Source organism: Molossus molossus, unplaced genomic scaffold, assembly GCF_014108415.1.
Source record: "Molossus molossus isolate mMolMol1 unplaced genomic scaffold, mMolMol1.p scaffold_m16_p_1, whole genome shotgun sequence".
NCBI classification, from domain to species: Eukaryota; Metazoa; Chordata; class Mammalia; order Chiroptera; family Molossidae; genus Molossus; species Molossus molossus.
Window position 1 is genome coordinate 102,714,300 of NW_023425344.1, and position 11,711 is coordinate 102,726,010.

Genomic DNA, 11,711 nt, shown 5'->3' on the forward strand with positions numbered 1-11,711 from the left:
GCCAAGACTTGATTTGAAACCAAATGAAAAAGAACCAAGCAGGTGATAAATATCCAGGTGTTTCTGGGATTACATTGATATCACCCTTGTTATCATCAGAGACAAGGAAACTTGGGATCAAACAGTAAGTGGCTCATAAAAAGGTCATATGCTGGAACCAAAAGCAGGGGAAGTTAAAATTAATCCAATCTGAGTAATTTAAATAGACTTTAAAATATTACAAACAGTCTGGCTGGTGTGGCTCAGAGGTTGAGCGTCGACCCATGCACCAACATGTCGCCAGTTCAATTCCTGGTCAGGGCGCATGCCCAGGTTGTGGGCCAAATCCCCAGTGAGGGACAGGCAGGAGGCAGCCAATCAATGTTTTCTCTCATTGATGTTTCTATCTCTCTCTCCCTCTCCCTTCCTCTCTCTCCAAAATCAACAAAGAAAAAAAATATATTACATACAGAAAGTCTAAAGAGCAGGTGGGGGTATACTCGTGTGACTTTTATTGGTAATGTAATTGTTTACTTATACAAATATTCCTTTAAGATGTAATGCATCAAAGGATAAACAGATGGTTGTCAATAAGTACATTCAATATACTGGCATTCTACTCCTTAATGTTAGGCACACAAACAAAATGCCTGTTTGCTTAATTAATCCAATTGTTTTTATCTGCTATCTAATAAATGACAGTGACAACTGATTCAAAATTGATTTTAAAAGTAGCCAACTCACAGACTGCTGCTGGCCTGTTATAACATTGATGTTTATTGCTGACCCATATTCTCTTACAGGTGAATATAATCATCCTTTATTATGTAGATATCAAATGTCTGGACCCATCTGATACCTACATAATATCTACAAAATCAGCAATAGCTTCATTCAAAACACAATATTACGAATGCATGCACATAAGCTCAAATTTAAAATTAAAAACCAAAAGTTTATCAAGGGTCAAAGGATTTATATTAGCAGTTATCTAAAATAAAACTGCAAAAGCATAATACGCTCTGAACTCTCTGGCTCCTCTTTCATCAGTCCCGTCACCTGATCTCTAGGTCATTCTCCCTCTCTTACCTAGAAGCTACCAGTGAAAGCAGCCGATTGCAGAACATCAGAAAGAAGGAAGCACAGTGTGAGAGTAAAGTGTATAGATGATCTGAACAGAGAATAGAGATGCCTAAAATAGGAAAGGCAGGGACTTCTAATCATAACAGTAATCAAGATGGATCATGGAACTTGGAAATGATGACACATAGCATCTCAAAAATGTACCAGACTGCAGAAAAAAAAAAACATTTTCCTATGAAATTAATTATCAACTATACAGAATATGAATTACTCTTTAGAGGAAAGTTAGGGGATTCTAACAGACCCAGACTTACAGGATTTTCTCTTCTTGTAAGGGATTTGTAGTCTAGAGGAAAATGGGGTCTTTTCTAGTTCTGATTGTAGTATAGTCAAAAGAAACAATTATAAAGCAAGGCATAAAAGTGAAAAAAAAGAAAATATCTTGATAAGCATAATAAAAAATTGAAAAGACAGAAAATAGAAGATGATTTAGGGAAAATGGCAACACTTACTTCATATAAATGGGGATTATGTTTAGGGGGTTTAACATTTAAACAAAGTGCCAATGGAAAATATGTGATAAGTAAGTGAAGGTAAAAAGGAAAGAAGACACTTGGAAATTGTGTAAGTTAAAGAAATACAGCAAGGGAGACACCATGACCCGAGCTGTCAGGAACTGCATCCCAGCCTCAGGCTGACCAAGGTCGCGGCCCACACTGGCCCCCGACTTCACCTGCACAGCCCTGGCTGATTCAGGTGCTGGAAGTACTTAGGCAGAGGCCTCCTTCAGCAGAGCTGGAGATGGCATCTGTGGATTTCAGGACCTATGTGGATCAGGACTTCAGGGCTGCTGAGGAGTTTGTCATTGTCTGCTATACCACCACGGGTAAGTGGAGGTATCTGCTGTCCTGCTTGCACATGGGCACAGCCATGCTGGTGAGGAACAAATGCACTCTTTTGGGACAAGAGTCTTTGAGTACACTTTTTGAAATGCTGCCACCCAGTGAGTTCCAAATCAAGTGGTAGACTGCCAGCCTCTACATGATGAATCCACCACAGGCCAGACCACAGTTCTCACTGTGATCTGTGAAACAGGAGTTTGAAGGCAACTACAACGGGACTTCAACTACAACTTCCTCCTGGCTTCCCAGGCCTGGCCCAGCAACAAGGTGCGGAAGGTAGCAAGCTGCTGCACTCAGTTCCAGCACTGGTCCAGCTTGTAGGGCAGGAAAGTCCTTTGTTTCAGGCCTAGTTCTGGAGGCAAACATAGATCTCAGTATAGGGTAATAAGTCCCTGTTTGTTATTGCAGGCTACACCGCCCAGGCTGCACTCTGAATTTGCTCTCCACTTTCTGAATGTATACTTATTTGTTAGCGTTGCCCTTTCAAAATAGTATAATGTTTGCCCTAGATGGTTTGGTTCAGTGGTTAGAGCATCAGCCTGCGGACCAGACAGACCACTAAGTGCATGTACCTCAGTTGCAGTTTGTCTCTGGCCCTGGTTGGGGTTGTGTGGGTGGTGGCCAGTTGATGTGTTTCTCTCACATAGATGTTTCTTCCTCCCTCTCTCCCTCCCGCTCTATCTGAAGATAAATGCAAAAATGTCCTCGGGTGAAGATAAAAAAAATAGTAGTTTTCTATTTGCCTAGTAGAAACCCTGGTTCTGGGAATTCTGACAAATAAAACAACAATACAAATATTAAAAAGAAAGAACAAAAATAATACTAAAAATTACTTGACAATTTGAAATGAAAAAAAAGAGGGAATTATCCTGGTCTGATTCCCTTCTTTGTTAAGTAACTATACTTTTAAAACATTAGTTCACTATGATTGTGGAATTATGGAATTTTGGGACATAAATAAAATGAAAACTAATAAGTTAAAATGTTGACCCACTTCCTAGTTCCTAGATGCTGGTCGTATTTCTATAACCTCACATGGGGAAAGGGAAAGGGAGTTGGGGGGTCTCTTTTACAAGGGCACTAATCCCAATTATTAGGAAACCCTCATGATCTAATCACTTTCCAAAGACCCCACCTCCAAGTACCATCACGTTGGGTATTAGATTTCAACATTTGTATTTTGGGAGGAAACAAACATTCAGTTTAAAGAATATTCATCACCTTCCCATGTGTGGCATATATTTCTTAATGTCCTACTTTCACAAGATTGGTGATATGAGAGTTTTCCATGGGGACAATATGAAGTGTAACAACAAAAACATCATGAGGGTACCAGAAGAGAGAGAGCAAGGAATTGAAAACTTATTTGAACAAATAACGACTAAAAACTTCCCTAACCTGGTGAATGAAAAAGACACACAAGCCCAGGAAGCTCGGAGAGTCCCAAACAAGATGAACCCAAAGAGGTTCACACCAAGACATATCATAATCAAAATGGCAATGGTTAATGACAAAGAGAAAATCTTTTAAACAGCAAGAGAAAAGCAGTTCATTATCTACAAGGGAGCTTCCATAAAACCATTAGATGATCTCTCAACAGAAACATTTCAGGCAGAAGGGATTGGGATGAAATATTCAAAGTGATGAAAAGCAAGGACCTACAACCAAGACCATTTTAACCAAGAAAGCTATCATTTAAAATTGAAGGAGAAATAAAGAGCTTCCTTGACAAGAAAAAGCTAAAGGAATTTGTTATCACCAAACCAGTATTACAAGAAATGTTAAAGGGCCTGCTTTAAGAAATAGAAGAAGAAGAAAAAAAAAACAAAAACAAAACAAAACATAAAAAGAGAACAGAGTTAAAAGAATAAAATGGCAATAATCACTTGAAATGTAAATGGCTTAAAGGCTCCAATAAAAAGTTATAGGGTAGCTGAATAGATAAGAAAACAAGACCCATACATACACTGTCTACAAGAAACCCACCTCAATATGAAAGCTACCCATAGACTAAAAGTAACAGGATGAAAAAAGATATTTCATGCAAATGGAAAAGGAAAAAAAAAAAAAAAACTTGGGGTAGCAATACTTATATATGGAAAATTAGATTTTAAAATAAAGGTTATAATAAGAAACAAAGGCCCTGGCCGGTTTGGCTCAGCGGTTAGAGCGTCCGCCTGCGGTCCGGAGAGACCCGGGTTCGGTTCCCGCTAAGGGCATGTACCTCGGTTGCAGTTTGTCCCCGGCCCTGGTTGGTTGTGCGGGTGGCAGCCACTCGATGTGTCCCTTTCACATCGATGTTTCCCTCTCTCTCTCTTCCTCTCTCTCCCTCACACACTGTCTGTACAAAAAATGTCCTCGAATGAACATAAAAAAAAAAAAAAAAAAAGAAAGAAACAAAGAAGGACAGTACATAATGATTTAAGAAAAAGCAATCCAACAAGAGGATATAACTCTGGTAAACATTTATGCACCCAACATTGGAGTACTTAAGTATGTAAAGCAAATCTTGATGGACATCAAGGCAGAGATTGACAGTAGAACAGTCATAGTAGGGGGCTTTAACACCCCACTGAAATCAATTGATATATCTTCCAGACAGAAAATCAACAAGGGAACAGTGGTCTTAAACAACACACAAGCTCAGATGGATTTAAGTTATAACTTCAGAGTATTTTACCCCAAAGCAGCAGAATATACATTATTTTCAAGTGCACATAGAATATTTTCTAAGATAGACCACATGTTAGGACACTCATTAAATTTAAGAAGATTGAAATTATATCAATCATCTTCTCTGATCATAATGGTATGAAACTAGAAATCAACCACAGGAAAAAAATTGAAAAACATAGTCATAGAGGCTAAATAACATGTTACTAAACAATGAATTGGTTAACAATAAGATCAAGGAAGAAATCAAAAGTTACCTTGAAACAAATAAAAATGAGAACACAACAACCCAAAAATCTATGGTACACAGCGAAAGCAGTCCAAGAGGAAATTCATAGCATCACAGGTTCACCTCAGGAAACAAGAACAATATCAAACTAACAATCTAACTTTACACTTAAAGGAACTGGAAAAAACAACAACAAACAAAGTCCAAAGTGAGTTGAAGGAAAGAAATGATAAAGATCAGAGCAGAAATAAATGAAATAGAATCTAAAAACAAAAAGGAAAAAAGATCGATGAAACCAAGAGCTGGTTCTTTTAAAACATAAACAAGATTGACAAACCTTTACCCAAACTCATCAAGAAAAAAAGATAGGACCCACATAAAATCAGAAATGAAAGAGGAAGAAAAGTAACATCTGACACCAAAAAAATATAAAAGATTGTAAGAAAATATTATTATGAACAACTATATGCCAACAAATTGGACAGTATGGAAGAAATGGATAAATTCCTAGGAACATACAATCTTCTATATCTGAATCAGGAAGAATTGTAGAATATGAGTAGACAAATTAAAACTAGTGGAATTGAAGCAGTAGTCAAAAAAATTCAACAAATAAATGTCCTAGACCAGATGGCTTCACAGGTGAATTTTACCAAACATTCAAAGAAGAACTAACACTTATCTTTCTCAAAATATTTCAAAAATTTAAAGAGGAGGGAAAACTCCCAAGTTCATTTTATGAGGCCAGCATCATCCGAATTTCAAAACCAGATAAAGAAACTACAAAAAAAAAGAAAGAAAATTATAGGCCAATATTTCTCCTGAACATAGATACTAAAATCCTCAACAAAATATTAGGAAAGCAGATCAAAGAATACATTAAAAATGTAATACACCAGGACCAAGTGGGATTATTCCAGGGAGATAGGGTTGGTACAATATCTACAAATCAATAAACGTGATACACCACATAAAAAAAATGAAGGATAAAAACCATATGATCATGTCAATAGAAGCAGAAAAAGCATTTGATAAAATCCAGTACACACTTATGATAAAGTCTCTCAGCAAAATGGGAATATACTCCAACATAATAAAGGCCATATATGACAAACTTACAGCCAACACCATACTCAATGGGTAAAAACTAAAAGTGTTTTCTTTAAGATCAGTAACAACACTGGGATGTCCACTTTCACCACTCTAATTCAACATAGTACTAGAAGTCCTAACCACACTGATAGACAAGAAGAAGAAATAAAAGGCATCCAAATTGGAAAGGAGGAAGTAAAACTGTCATTATTCACAGGTGATATGATATTGCACATAGAAAACTCTAAAGACTCCATCATTTATTACATTTACTTGATCTAATAAATCAATTTGTCAAAGTAGCAGGATACAAAGTTAATATTCAGAAATCGGTGGTATTTTTATACACCAATAATGAACCAAGAAAGAAACTAAGAACACAATCCCATTTACTATTGTAACAATAAAAAATAAGATACCTAGAAATAAATTTAACCAAGGAGGTAGAAGACCTGTACTCAGATAACTATTGGACATTGAAGAAAGAAATTGAGGAAGATACAAACAAGTGGAAGCATATATTGTGTTCATGGATTGTAATAAAGATGTTCATTGTTACATGTCCATACTACCCAAAGCAATCTATAGATTCAATGCAGTTCCTTTTAAATACCAATGGCATATTTCACAGATCTAGAACAAATATTCCAAAAATGTATATGGAACCAAAAAAGACCTTGAATAGCATCAGCAATCTTGAGAAAGAAGAGCAAAGTTGGAAGTATCACAATACCTAATATCAAAATATACAATAAAGCCATTGTAATAAAAAGAGCCTGGTACTGGCATAACAACTGGCATATAGATAAAGAGAACAAAATGGAGAGCTCAACTCACCCTACACTGATATGGTCAGTTAATATTTGACAAAGGAGTCAAGAACAGTTTCTTCAATAAATGGCGTTGGAAAAATTGGACAGCTACATGCAAAAAAATGAAACTAGACCACCAACTTACACCATACACAAGAATAAACTCAAAATAGGTAAAAGACTTAAATGTAACTTAAGTCCTTTTATGGTTTCACGAAACTATAAAAGTCCTAGAAGAAACCATAGGCAGCAAAATCTCAGACATCTCACATAGCAAATTTTCACCAATACATCATCTAGGGCAAGAGAAACAAAGGAAAAAAAATAAACAAATGGGACTACATCAAAATAAAACTTTCTGCACAGCAAATGCAACCATCAACAAAATGAAAAAGGAGTCCACTGTATGAGAGAACATATTCACCAATGATACATCTGACAAGGGGTTAATTTCCAAAATATACAAAGAACTCATACAACTCAACACCAGGAATACAAACAATCCAATTTTTAAAAATTGGGCAAAAGACCTGAAAAGATACTTCTGCAAAGAAGACATACAGATGGTCAAGAGACATATGAGGAAATGCTCAACATCACTGATCATCAGAGAGATGCAAATTAAAAGAAAAATGAGTTATCACCTCACATATGCCAGAACTGCTACCATCAATCAACAAACAACAAGTGATTGTGAGGATGTGGAAAAAGGGGGGCTCTAGTACACTGTTGGTGGGAATGCAGACTGGTGCAGCCACTATAGAAAACAGTACGGATTCCCCTCAAAAAATTAAAAATGGAACTGCTGTTTGACCCAGCAATCCCATCCTGGGAATATATCCTAAGAATCCTGAAACACCAGTCAGAAAGAATATATGCACCCCTATGTACATAGCAGAGTTATTAAAGTAGCCAAGAACTGGAAACAGCCAAATGCCCATCAGTAGATGAGTGGTTAAAAAAAGCAGCTGCTGTATCCCTGGCCGGTTTGGCTCAGTGGTCAGAGTGTTGGCCCTTGGACCAAAGGGTCACAGGTTCGATTCCCAGTCAAGGGCATCTACCTGGGTCACAGGTTTGATCCCCAGCCAAACCTGCAGGAGGTCATGCAGGAAGCAACCAATTGATGTGTCTCTCTCACATTGATGTTTCTCTCTCTCTCTTTCTCCCTCCCTCCTTTCCACTCTATCTAAAAATCAATGGAAAAATTTTCTCGGGTGAGGATTAGCAAAAAATACAGAAATGCTATCTTACATTTACACAAAGGAATACTATATACATCTATAAAAAAGAAGAAAATCTTATCTTTCCAGACCTGGAGATTATTATGCTAATTGAAATAAGCCAGTCAGAGAAAGACAAATACCGTATGATCTCACTTATATGTGGAATCGATTGAACAAAATAAACTGACAAACAAAATAGAAACAGGTATGGATCCATGGAACAGACTGACAGCTGTCAGACAGGAGGGATGAGAGGGGAACTGGATGAAAGAAGGTGAAAGGATTAGCCAAAGAACCTATGTGCATAACCCATGGACATAGTCATCAGTGTGGTGGTGGGCAAAGAGAGAGGAAATGGGGACATCTGTAATAGTGTCAACAATAAAAACAAAGAAAAAACTATCACAAAAAATAACATCAAGTAAATTAAAAAAGTAAACAAAACAAAACAAAAAAATTTTGCCATGGGAATTTCTCAAAATTGGAATTTTTCATACAGCCAGATATTACCGCTCCCCTAGTGGCTGCAAAGGAGGCAACCCATTGATTCTTTGAGATTCTTTTAGATTTGCTGGGAATACAAAAAGGACCTATATAGATAATTCAGTTACTTCTTTCAATTAAATAAATCCCTCTTTCCCCACCCAGTGACTAATAAAGATAAGGAAAAATATCCTTTGACCTGTTAATTTGATTAAAATTAAATTATTCCAAGAAAATAATCATAGATGTGTGCCATAAATTATGTATAATGATGTATATAATAGTTTTATTTATGAACAAAAAATAGAAATAACTTAGGTATTTAACAATGGAAGGTTAATTTAGCAAATTATGGTAAATTCATATAATGGAACACTATGCCACCATTTTGAATTTGCATATTTTTAGGTGAAAAAAGCGAAGAGTATGTCTAGTACGATCCCTGTTTTGTCCGTGCACACACATAGAAACACTAGCAAACTGGGCGGAAATACACGCCAGAGTTAATGTTGGTTATCTCTAACTGATGAGGTTCATTTTGGCACTTCTGATTAGTTATAAATATTTTTTAATATTTCTACAAAGGTCAGATATTTATTTTATAATCAGAAAAAATATTTATGATTTAAAATATTTTTCTTATCAGAAAGAGAGTCAATATTATTTCTTAAAAGAGCTGAAGTAAGGAGCTATCCCTTCAATGTCTAAGTATATAATCCCTTAGGCGATCTTTGGATTCCAGAGAAATGTCACAGGAACTCTTCCCCCTGGGGCTCACAGAATGTAGTTCTCTACTCCAGAGAGGGGCACTGTGCAAGCAAGAAGGGCAGGTACTTTGCAACTTCTATTGAATTGGTTGAGCAGTTCGCTGTTTGGTCCTTAAAACTTTATCAGATGCCAATACCATTTAGAGATGTAAATAAATAAATGAATAAATGTTTATCTCAGAATGCTAATGCAACATCACATCTGAAAAAATGTAAGCCTGTGGCACCAGAAAGCTGAATCGAATTCTCTCTTTCATATCCTCTGCTAGGATGCAGAACTAAGAGATAGGCTTTGAAATAATCGATTTGAATTAAGTAATGGGAAAAAATATTCACTCATCTTATACTTATTCATTCTAATTTGTTTGATCTTGAATTCGTGAAACTGTCTGCAGAAGGCTTTTGTTTACATCAGTAAGTCAGTTAGAGAAAGAAGTGATAAAAATAAACCCTGAGCACATTATCACCTAATTAAAAATCAGGTTGTCTTTCCTAGTTTCATTAAAACCAGCCTATCTCTAAGGCTGAAGATGCCAAATAGGTATAAACTATAGAATCACAAAACCAGAAAGGCTTCACAGACTGTCTCACTCAATCATTATATTTTATAGATGAAGGAACAGACCCCCGCAGAGGTGAAGAGCCGTGTGCAAGGTCACACAATAATTTAACAGCAATCAACATGAGAATTCTGATCTTCTGACTCCCAGGCCACTCTTCTCCCACTACAATATACTGTTTTTCAGTGAGAAATGTCTCATTTGATCTGTTTCTTTTATGTATCTGGTCATTGAATGTCTCCACTGACCATAGCAAATTAGCCTGGATGGCAGTTAGAATAAAGAACATGTTCTCTAAAGATGCCATCTTTCTCTGCCAAGTATTTTTATGTACTCTGATAGGTCATTTTCACTTTGAGCATTATAAAACACCTTTTAGAGTTAATTTCAAAGGACTTAAAGATCATCATTTTTGAGCATGACCTGTGCCACCAAAATCCTGAAATATTTTAAGTAATGTTTTATAGAAAGGTAGTGACTTTTCCCAGCTAAAAGCTGAAGACTTTCCAGATAGCAAATGTTGGTTAAATGGGATTTTTATAGACTAGTTCAAGAGATAATAAATACACATAAAGCCAAGACACATCCATATCTCAATATAGAAATATTTTTATGGTGGGAGGGCAGTTATAATAATCCAATATGTTTAAGAATAGCTAACATTTCTTGAGCACATTCCCTGTGCTAGCTCTTGATACACATTGGTACATTCAGTATTCATAATAGCCAGATGAGGTGGGTACAATTATTTCTCACACTTTACAGACAAGGAAACTGAGGCCCAGAGAGGTTCAGTTGACCAGGGCAGAACCAGGACTTTAAGCTGTGACAGCTTGGCTCTGCAGTCCATGCTTTTAACAACAAGGAGGAGAAATATGACATGAAGCAAGAGAAAAAGGAGTAGCTGAGGATTTTTAGAGTAAATCTCTGAATACAGCTCCAAGTAGAATCCTCCTTTTTACCTATAAGTCACAGTTAACTACACTTATAATGGATTCCTAAATGTTGGTTTGGTTAGCTTTTTCCTGGACAATGTGAGACCATTCGTTTAGATAAGATTGTTAGCATAGTCAATTCACTATGGGAAGCTTTATTTAATTTGAAGGCTTTCTGAGGGAACCACATGGGAAAGAATTAGGAGAACACATGGAAGAATCTCCACTTTTCTCCCAGGGTCTCATAATCCAGTGGAGGAGATGGGCACACATGCCTCTGATGATGACAAGGACATATAATGGGGTATTACTCAATAGTATACAACACTCGGAGTGCTGTCTTGGGTGCCTATGTCATTGTTTCTAATCTACATTGTGAAGATCAACAGAACCTGGTAAAGTTTCCACAAAGATACTAGCTTAGTTCTTTGGAACTTTGCTGGCTGAGGCTATGAAATTTAAGAGTGGTAGATCTAAATATTATCATTTATAATGGTGATGACTAAGCTTTAATAAACATGGCACGTTAGTTTTATCCTGAAGGACATACATTATAGCTATGTTTTTCTCATCCCCTCCTGTCCATATTTCCTGAGAGGTTTATCACACTGATGTGTTTCGGCAACAGCTGTGAAAATGCGGTTATAACGATGTGGTTGTAACCCTGAGTTCCTTCTCAGTTTTCCCAGGTGCAGACTGTTTGCCCTGGAAGGTATGAATTGTGATCTGACCAAAGACAAGATCACAAGAGAAATATGGTCTTCTAGAAACTTCAAATTGGAAGAAATCCCCATTTAATCAACAGAAATGTCAAGCGCACCAGGTGCCATCACTGGGATATAGTGGTGAGCAACACAGTTCCTGGCAGTGCAGTTTTCCAGGATTTTGCAAGCTGATAGCCAGCATGTCAATAGCTTGGGGGTATTTAACCAGAGATGGGCAAACTCAGAGGGCTGGTGGTTTCATATTTACT

The 11,711-nt window shown here is 36.8% G+C and overlaps 1 pseudogene; it reads left to right on the forward strand.

Moving 5' to 3' along the window:
* The first annotated feature begins 1,863 nt into the window (after positions 1–1,863).
* On the forward strand, positions 1,864–2,285 carry LOC118634412 (annotated as a pseudogene).
* Positions 2,286–11,711: the final 9,426 nt, after the last annotated feature.